The following is an 11,300-nucleotide window of genomic DNA, read 5'->3' on the forward strand; positions in this document are numbered from 1 at the left end:
CTTCAGTGAATTACACCATGCGTGGATAATGACCATATTAGCCATAACAATGACTTGGGGGTTTCATTAGGCAATGTATTTTTACTGCCTCGGGCATGGAGAGTGGACGGTTGGTTGTGAGGGTGGGGTTGGGGTAAGGTAGTTCGTAATAATTATGTTCATCTGTCCATTAGTCAAGCGCTTCGTTGGGAGAGTCGGTAGAGCTGTGGACTAGCACTCGCTAGGCCCGAGTTCGAGTCTCCGGCCGGCTGATGAAGAGTTAGAGGAATTTATTTCTGGTGATAGAAATTCATTTCTCGCTATAGTGTGGTTCGGATTCCACAATAAGCTGTAGGTCCCGTTGCTTAGTAACCAATTGGGTCTTAGCCACGTAAAAATAAGTCTAATCCTTCGGGCCAGCCCTAGGAGAGCTGTTAATCAGGTCAGTGGTCTGGTAAAACTAAGGTATCCTTACTTTGTCCAGTAGTCCACAAAATATCCAAAACAAGTAAAAAATGCGCCTAAGTTTCTTCGGCGCAATCGAGTTTTCTGTACAGCCGCTACTGCGTATAATGAAGGCCACCGAAAATAGATCTATCTATCTGTGGTCTCGGTATAATTCTGCGTGAGCCGCCACCCATGAAACTCTAACCACGGCACGGTGGTGACCTATCCTGTATCGTTGCCAGAAGCACGATTATGGCTAACTGTAACCTTAAATAAAATAAAAACTACTGAGGAGGCTAGAGGGCTGCAATTTGGTATGTTTGATGACTGGAGGGTGGATGATCAACATACCAATTAGCAGCCCTCTAGCCTCAGTAGCTTTTAAGATCTGAGGGCGGACAGAGTAAAGTGCGGACGGACAGACAAAGCGGGCACAATACTTTTCTTTTACAGAAAACTAAAAAGAATAGATAGATTTCAAACTTTCTCTCATCCTACCATTGTTAGATATATTTACTCTCAAATTTCAATATGAATCAATTGTTTCCATTTTCCACAATCTTCCTGGTTTCATATTCTCCCATAACTCTCCACCTACCCTTTCTGCAAACGCTTTCTGTCTCTTTCGCCGGTTTATGCAGTTTCTCTTCGTTGTACCCATTCAACACTATCATCTGCGAACATTCGTGACTAATTTTTTTATCCCAAAGCTTTTCAACGTGAACTTCTTACATTATTCCATCAATAAGGTTATCAATAGCCATTCCCACTCCGGTCTTCTGCATATGTTATAATGCAGAGTTGAGTTAGATCATAAGAACGTTTTATTGCTCTCGAGACCATATCTACAAATCCTGTCAAGCTTTTTCTTTATACTCTCGTACTTCTGACGTAACTCATTCATAATAAATACTTGATCCATGCACTTTATGCCTTGACTGCACTCACACTACTATATCTTATGTCAATGTCATGCTTTCTCAATCGAAATCCTACCATAGACTTTCCTTGATATACTAAATAGTGGTTCGTAGTCACCTGTATCACCCATACCTGTATGCAAGGGAGTAGTTCAGTTGGAATCTTTTCCGTATGCTGACTTACCTTCCACACCCTGGTTAGCTCCTCAAACAGTATATATATACAGTATATATATATATATATATATATATATATATATATATATATATATATATTATATATATATCATTATGTATAGATATACACACACACACACATATATATATATATATATATATATATATATATATATATATAGATATATTTATATATATACTACTGTATGCATACACATATTATATATTTATATATATATATATATATATATATATATATATATATATATATATATATATATATATATATATATATATATATGTGTGTGTGTGTGTGTGTGTGTGTGTATACACTCTCCACCCAGAACATGTAATCACGGCTGAAGCCTCCTAACCGGAAGGAGAATTGATGCCCATAACATAAATCCGATAGGTTATAATGACGCTGAGCGAGATGTAATGGACTGGGGTCATCGAAACGTAATGGGGGAACACTGTAGGTAATAACAAGCTGTTATTTCCATTTATAATTAACGACGCAGACATATTCAGGTACTACTGTGTTACGCGGCCATTGGGTGATTCCCCACTATTGACGTGAATATAGTTAGCTCCAAAATCTCTCTCTCTCTCTCTCTCTCTCTCTCTCTCTCTCTCTCTCTCTCTCTCTCTCTCTCTCTCTCTCCATAAATATGAACATAAACGTCCTGCTTTAACGGTTAAAAGTGATCTTGTTCTGATATCATAGCGAACTGAATTTACACAATTGTGTATTTACATTGTAAATAAACAAATTGTTCAGAATCAGTCACATTCAGGTATTCATTATGTTTCAAGTTATTTGTTATAGCTCACCGAAAGCTAATTTTAAAATTTTTTTGTCCAAGTTTCGATTCCGATGTTCAGATTTTGAATAAGGAATTGGTAACAAAACCATGATTGAAAATTAATTTTTCTGAAGACACATCATCCAGTCACATCCACCAGTCACATCCACCAGTCCCAGTTAACATCAATGAAATTTTCAGGTCTGGTCTAGAAAAGGTATCAGTTTGTTCATTGTAAGAGCCTAAATACACACGCTGTATATGTATATATATATACATATGTATATATATACAGTATATATATATTAATATAGTTTGTACACTATATATATATATATATATATATATATATATATATATATATATATATATATATAGACATACAGACACTTTATTTACATATATACATATAAATATATATATGTATGTATGTATGTATGTATGTATGTATGTATGTATGTATGTATATATCACGAATTGATTCTAGCAGTGACACGTGTTAACTAAAGACTAGGCAAAATATAAGATCGAGTGAAAACACCCATTCCTATTATCCAATGAACCAAACGCGACAACCTTCATTTGATAAACGGCCCTTTGAATCCTACGGCTTGTATGTCGAGGAAGGCCTATGAAGACCCCCCCTTTAACCCCTCCCCCCTCCCCCTACAGCGCCTGCAGCGAGGACCTGGGGTTTGGGGGGAGGATTGTTCCTACGCAATGCATCACCGGTTCTACATCGTTAGCATATCAAGTACCTACCGTCAGCAGTGGCGCGAGAGAGCTTGCGCGCTCAATGCCAAGGTGGGGAGAGCTGCTATAAAATTTATGTCTATTCAGGTCCACAGCTTGAAGACGTCGAATCCTCTCCCGTAGGAGGAATAAAGCAACTGCACCGTCAGTGCCATCGTGAAATGTCCGTTGTCTTTAATTGTTCACGGTGTGGGAATGGCAGCCAGAGAGAGAGAGAGAGAGAGAGAGAGAGAGAGAGAGAGAGAGAGAGAGAGAGAGAGAGAGAGATTGGAACGCCGTAGGGTTGTCCTCTGCACTTTGCATACATCCCTTGAACGTAATTTTATCGTATAGCTGCTCCCTCCCTACCTGAGAGAGAGAGAGAGAGAGAGAGAGAGAGAGAGAGAGAGAGAGAGAGATTGAAACGCCGCAAGGTTATTCACTGAATTTTACATACAGCCCTGAAACGTTGTTTTATCCTGCAGTTGTTCTCCTCTCCTTAGCTAAGAGAGAGAGAGAGAGAGAGAGATTGAAACGCCGTAAGGTTATCCACTGCATTTTGCATACAACCCTTGAACGTTATTTTATCATAAAGCTGCTCTCTCCCTAGCTGAGAGAGAGAGAGAGAGAGAGAGAGAGAGAGAGAGAGAGAGAGAGAGAGAGAGAGAGAGAGAGAAATGGCTCTTAAATTAAACTTTATCCATAAGTCAGGATGAAAATGGCTTTGGTACTTTATGAATAGCTAAAACATAAATAAATAAAAGACTTACGAAGAACGCACGGAAGAGAGAGGAAAGCAGTAAGTAATGAACTTGCAAAATGTGTAAGCCCTAAAGAATTTGAAATAAAAAAAGAATAGTTAAAAGATAGATACTTTTGTATCAAATTTTATACAGATATTCTTATTCCTCGTGTAAAAGTAAAAAATAAAATATATATATAATAGTCAAAATCTTTTCTGATAAATATGCAAGTCAAATTCACGTCATTTCTTCATACTTTTAAGAGAGGAAAATTACAAATGCAATTGTAAAGCATTATTTTACATTTTTTTGGCCACTGAATTGTCCACTATTTCTGTTGCTTTCTTAATCAAGGAAGGAAACACAAAAGCCTTCTGACAATTTCTTTGCTTCATAAGTTCACAAATATATTCCATTAATATTCACATACGAGTAATCTAATTTTTTTTACATGCTTTTATTTAACTTGGCTTCTGCGTCGGTCTGTCTGTTTGGGTCAAAACTTGTAACTCAATTTTCGACCTGTTCCCTTCGTCCGATGGACTTGAAATTTTGCATGGTTACTCAATTCCGGTGATAGTACAACCTTACATGATCAGTAGATCAGCAGTGACCTCTAGTGACCCTACAGTAACCTCTCCAGGTATCTCAGGATTTGTATGAAACTCTTCAAGGATTTTTTACTCTTTGACTGTATAACCCCTCCCCCTTCCCTCTTCCAGCCCCTCCCCCTCCCCATTCCCCTCCCCTCCCCATTCGGGAGCACACGATCAAGCATTAAGCTATGTCCTCCCCCTCCTTGTGCATTTTAATAAAAGCATGTTTAACAAATGATTTTACTATTTTCTTCTTTTGTTTACCGAATTATGAAGATATATTTCAATAGAGGACATTAGTTCGCAACCATCACTTCAGGCATTAACAGCTGATTTCACTATTAAAAGACAAAACATGCAAACATTTGAACAGCGCGCCGTTCCTGTATTGATAAAGTGATTCATTAATTACATCAGAATGCACCAGCATTGATAGCCACGAGTGAGAATGGGTTAATACAGTCCCTTTTATTGGGCAATATACATCGCCCTAATGCCTGGTAAACTATAATTCATGCCGCGAAATGTTTATTCTAGGACATTTTGCAAGCAGAATTAATAGCGGTGACGTGGATACGCTTGATATACTTTCATTTGATGCAGATATGAATGTCCGCAAAACATTATTTTTTAGATTTATAAATGGAAATATCCATTTTTTTTTAGTAACGATTTCCAAAACTTATTTTCCCTCGAAAATAAACCTGACGTTAAATATCCACTAAAACATTATTTTTTAATTTTTATAATAAATAGAAATATCTATTTTCTTTTCTATTAACAACATTCAAAAATTATGTTCGCCTATAGATAAAAGACATTAGTGGTACACTTTCATGTTATCAGAACGCAACACAGGATAATGCTAAATAAACTGATTTTCGGATGTAATGTTACAAAACTTGTTAATGGTTTCAGTATAAATAAGTTTTATTTTATTGCGAAAGAAACCCTGGGATATGTCACATTGGCATCTTGGTAAAGAATTCGAAAGATTCAAACTCTCACTCAGTTACTATGTAATTACTTTAATTTTGTGTAGTTCGTCGATATGTGCATTATAATAAGTCGTAATACCATCCATGACAGTAAAAGTGTGTGACCTTTTAAGAATTCTATGTTTGGGTTGTCCGGGACGCGAGATATTTATTATTTTGATCCTAAAAGAAATTTTAGTTTTACTTTCGTCAGATATGAGACCGTTACAGTTGAAATAATTTTTTATCTGCAATAGCCAAGGTATTTCCAGTTGTTTTTATCAAACCATTTATATTTGTCAAGTCCCTAGTGGACATAATCTGCTTATCATCGTCATTAACTTCCACACCCCACTTCCATAAAGGAGAGTTGTCTCATCAATAATTCCTCTGTGTATTCTCATCTCTTGCAAGCACCCTTCTTCAACACCCTTTCTCTCATCACTCTCAGGAGGTGTAACTGAGTTCATTTAATCCAAGACTAAGTGAATAAAAGAATCTGAAATACCTTATTCTTTCTAACTGTTAACTTTATCTCTGCAGAAATCATTCCTGGCTCTTTTCTCTTTCCACTTGAAAGAGCTTGAAACAATTCCCTGAAGAAACTGATATCAGAAGAAAGACGTTTTCTATAAAAGGGGGGAAAAATTGTTAGCCACCGAAGAGGCATAAAAACAAGAGATTATAAGATGTGGGGAAAAAGATATTGGAGATCCAATTCCTATCTTAACATTCAGGCAGGGAAAGTTCCAGTCTCCTAATCCATTTTTCCCACCAAACTTTTAAACGGTTATCAAGGGGATGCCACCGAGAATTTCCAACAAACCACAAATCCGAAAATCTCTTCTCTCTCTCTCTCTCTCTCTCTCTCTCTCTCTCTCTCTCTCTCTCTCTCTCTCTCTCTCTCTCTCTCTCTCATCAAGTATGAAGAGTAAATGTTGAAACATTAAGAATAAAGAATGATAAGAATGAAAACTGTGACAACGGTACTTGACAACATACAGATTAGCACGTAATTAATGAAACCATAAATAAATACAGAAAGCCTTTAACGACAATTACGTTACATTACCCCATAAGATTTAAGTATAGATGGGAACTTCTTGAATACATAAAGGTTACTTTTTCTGTTACAGAAAGTCGTCATTCTGAGATCAAACAAATTTTTGAGTTATAAGCCATCAAAGTTTTGGAAATTCAACCCGCTCTAATTTCTTTATTTTTGAGTGAGCTGAAGTATTTGCGATCAGAAATAGAATAGTATGCATAAAAAATTATATTTCACCCCCACGCCCTTTTTTTGGAAAAAAAAAGGGGGATTATTTTAAACGCCATTTTCAAAAGTTAGAGCGACACGCCCTTGTAATGCTCAGTGCCATTTAATTTAGTCTGTTACGAGTAATATTATTAAGAATAAAATACTATATGTTTTGAGGTTGTTTCTTTACTTATAACACTAAGTTTGGAGACAGAAAATCTACAGGACCAAGGCTACATTCGTACATACAAAGAGGAAAAATATAGACAACCTGACTGCAATTTCCAAATAGGTTAGTTCATAGAGATTATATTAAAATTAATTAAATAAAATAAGATCTTGATGAAGTCATTAACAGGTCTGACATGCTCAAATTCAGTTATATATATATATATATATATATATATATATATATATATATATATATATATATATATATATATATATACGTATATATATATAAAGTAGGTATAAATGAAATCTATATGGACTTATATCCATAATACATTTCAAAATCCATCACTCCCTTCGCGCAGTATTCTGTAAATAAATAAATAAATAAGTAAATAAAAGTGACCACCTTTCAGCATTATATTTCTATCAGTAAACAAGAAATATAACCCACAACCCAAAGAAATTTCTACAACCCAAACACGTCCTGTAAATACTACAATAACAGACATGTCAAGGTAAACAAGAACTGAGGATAAATACGATGTAAACATCTACTAAACCCTGTGGCAGAATCATTTTCCCTTTATGTCTCTTTCTTCAGTATCTGAGGATTTCTACATTCGTCCCTACCTGAGACAAAATACCCTCCTTGCCTCAAGGAAGACTTGAAGAAATCCTCTCCTTTCATGTTGACACGACTTGATTAGAAATGTCCCCTTCTCAAGTCTGCTTCTTGTAAAATTCTCTAGAGAGTGCTGGTGACGTCTCCACGTCTTTGAATGTTTATAACATGTAGGCAGGACATACGTAGATCCCTAGATGGAGTTTTGATGAACGTTCGAAATGCTGAGAACCATCACTCTGGATACAGGAATGTTCCAAAAGAAAATTATGATTTTATGGGACGAGGGATCGTCTCTCTCTCTCTCTCTCTCTCTCTCTCTCTCTCTCTCTCTCTCTCTCTCTCTCAATCAGAAAACTCCCAAAAGAAAGATTCTTTAGGACAGGGATATTCTCTCTCTCTCTCTCTCTCTCTCTCTCTCTCTCTCTCTCTCTCTCTCTCTCTCTCTTTATCAGGAAACTCCCAAAAGAAAAATTCTTTAGGACGAGGGATATTCCTCTCTCTCTCTTTATCAGGAAACTCCCAAAAGAAAGATTCTATAGGACAAGAAATATTCCTCTCTCTCTCTCTCTCTCTCTCTCTCTCTCTCTCTCTCTCTCTCTCTCTCTCTCTCTCTCTGTATACTCGACACATCAATATCACCCTCGTCACAGTGAAATTTTTCTGCCCATTGCTTTTGATTTTGTTTTTACTCGAACGACCTAATTGGGCAGCTTCCTTCACCTGTACGTCAAATGCCAGATTTAAGTCATGGTATGAAGCTTAAGCCGGTGAGAGAACCCAAGGGAGGAGGAGGAGGAGGAGGAGGAGGAGGAGGAGGAGGAGGAGGAGGAGGAGGAGGAGGAGGAGGAGGAGGAGGAGGAGGAGGAGGAGGAGGAGGGTGGTTTTTGTTCAGAAAATAAGTAAAAAATGACGTAGGGAAAATATAAACAGTCTGAAAATAAACAAGAAAACCAATAAAAAACATGAGTAAAATGGGTGGGGGATAAATATCGAAACAGGGAGAAAATAAAGACGAATGGAGCAGGGAGAAAGCTCTAAAGGGAGGCGTGGGTTGGGGTAAGGGGGGTTGTGGGCCTGAGGGGGAAGGGTGCTCTATGAATAGTGGTCTTTGATAGGAAGGGAGGGAAAGGTTCTAAAGATAAGAAGTCCTTTAAGAAAAGGAAGTGAATGCTTTGGGAAGAAGAAGATTCCTTGGACCATGGAAGTCAATGACGCAAAATAAACAAGTAAAAAATGCACCGAAGTTTCTTCTGCGCAGTCGAATTTTCCGTACAGCGTATAATGCTGCATGAAACTCTTAGACACGGCCCATGAAACTCTCAACCGCGGCCCATGAAACTTTCAGCCATAGCCCGGTGGTGGCCTGTGTTGTTGGACTTATCGCGGTGCCAGACGCACGGTCATGGCTAACTTTTACGTTAAATTAAATAAAATCTACAAAGGCTAGAGGGCAGAAATTTGGTATGTTTGATAACTGGAGGTTGGATGATCGACATACCAATTTGCAACCCTCTAGCCTCCTCAGTAGTTTTTAAGATCTGAGGACGGACAGACAAAAAGCCATCTCAATAATTTTCTTTTACAGAAAACTAAAAAGGAAGATATGATCCTGTAAACAGCTTTGTAAACAAAGAAAGCAGAATAACCAATAAATAACTGGGGTAAGTTTCTAAATAAATAAAAGTAAGATTTTAGTAGGATCATAGAAAAAGCCTAATTTTTTTGTATGGAATAGATATCAATAAAACAATAAAATACAGATATTTCACAAACCCATTATCAAGGCATTTTGCCACTGTCAAGTTCCCACAGTCAAATAGCTTATAATTATTCGTTACTTTTATACCCGATTCAAAGCCAAAAGAGAAACACTTATGGGACTGCATTTTACACGCACTGCATTATACGGCTTCTGCATATGCATGTGCCTTGGGCATAAATACCAACAGACATGTTGTGGAGTCATGAACGTGACAGGCTACAATGTTTGTATACACTAATTGTACTATACCCGTATGTTAAATGGTTCTAATTGAATTGTTGACTCTCCTAAATAGTTAGCCGTATGTTATGATAATTTTTTTTCAGAATCGTTCATTGGAGAGCTTGCTTTTGTTTGATTTAGTAATTATTACGGCAGATAGATGAGATTATATATATATGTATATATATATATAATATATATATATATATAATATATATATATATATATATATATATATATATATATATATATATATATATATATATATATATATATATATAATATATATATATTATGAGGAGGAGGAAAGTGGCACAATTATTGAGCAGGAGAAGAAGTAGAGAGAGAGAGAGAGAGAGAGAGAGAGAGAGAGAGAGAGAGAGAGAGAGAGGCATATTTATTGAGAAGTAGAGAGAAAGAGAGAAAGACAGACAGACAGTCAGAGACACACACATACAGAGAGAGAGAGAGAGAGAGAGAGAGAGAGAGAGAGAGACAGAGACAGAGAGAGACGCATAATTATTGAGAAGTAGAGAGAAAGAGAGACAGACAGACACACACACACATATATACACACACAGAGAGAGAGAGAGAGAGAGAGAGAGAGAGAGAGAGAGAGAGAGGCATAATTATTTCACAGAATATCTGGCAGTGACGGAACCAGAAGGCATTTCCGTATTTCCTTGCAAATACGTCACTCCATCAATCATTTACATTTCCACGGAATGTTGGCTGTACGAAATAACAATGAATTCTGGATAGGGAACCCCACTTGCAGTTAATATATTGTGATATAAAGTAAATATTAGTTAGAATTGCGATAATAATCATTATTTCTTGTTGGTTTTACACAATTTATATGGTACGTTGATTTAAGGCAGTGATTCCTAACTTTTTACAATGTATGCACCCCTTTCAAATCAGCAGTCAGTTCTCGCGCCCCCTGAATTGCTGAAATGAAACAAAAGCTAAAATACAAAGTTGATATGATGTATATTAATAACAAAACCACGTTTTTTTAATCTTCATTCATTTATTTTATATGTATTGTTGTTAGGAACCGCAGAAATTTATTTTAAGGGGAGAAAATAATTTAAAACCTCAGTATAGCTTCGAATCAATGATTTCCTGATATAAAAAAAAAACTCATCACAGCTTCAGATCAATAATTTCCAGGTGTGACATCTCGCAAAACCCAGTAAATGGAGAAATATGCGCAAATAAATCATGAAATGGACTTTATACTTAAATAGAAAATTACTCTTACTGTTGTCGTTATTAAATGTTTCCATCAAAGTGTCTCGCACAGGGTTAAAAAGATGGAAGAAAATGTTTGTAAACATTTCCCACCCGAGCAGATTAACGTTGTTAAAACTTCAGAGATCGCAGGAGCCCGAGTATTTATTTTATTATTATTATTATTAACCATTCAGTCTGTAATTATAGAATCTTTCCTTCCTGGGAAGAGGTCGCAGAGGAAGAAGAGAGGGAAGAAGTCCAAGGCAACGTCACTGGAAGGGATGATTTGGGAAGATTCCTCGCTCCACGCCCCGGCAGACAGATTTTCCGGATCAAAGAAGCCTCGTGAGGGGCGTCGCTTTATTTACTCGCTTAAGTTTTTTTTTTTATTTATGACTTGCCCTCGTTACGGCGAGTCGGAGTTGCTTGGCGGCTCTCTCTCTCTCTCTCTCTCTCTCTCTCTCTCTCTCTCTCTCTCTCTCTCTCTCTTAAACCGTACAATGACGTGACTCGCATCTCACTCTCTTTAGAGTCAGACACAGAAGTGACTCACCTTTCTCTCTCTCTCTCCCTTAAACCGTAGACTAGGGTGACTCACTTTCTCTCTCTCTCTCTCTCTCTCGAGTCGCACACAGAAGTGACT

General features: G+C 36.9%; 1 protein-coding gene across 1 annotated transcript in view; it reads right to left on the bottom strand.

Annotated features, from left to right (window-relative positions):
• COX6B (Cytochrome c oxidase subunit 6B) overlaps nucleotides 1–6,361 on the bottom strand; it is a 526,203-nt gene extending 519,842 nt beyond the window's left edge. The window contains exon 1 of the mRNA XM_067122658.1: nucleotides 6,356–6,361. The gene's annotated coding sequence lies outside the window, so the exon portion shown is untranslated. The remainder of the gene's footprint in view (nucleotides 1–6,355) is intronic.
• Between the last annotated feature and the right edge of the window lie 4,939 nt (nucleotides 6,362–11,300).

The sequence above is a fragment of the Macrobrachium rosenbergii genome, chromosome 20, assembly GCF_040412425.1.
Source record: "Macrobrachium rosenbergii isolate ZJJX-2024 chromosome 20, ASM4041242v1, whole genome shotgun sequence".
Classification (NCBI taxonomy): Eukaryota; Metazoa; Arthropoda; class Malacostraca; order Decapoda; family Palaemonidae; genus Macrobrachium; species Macrobrachium rosenbergii.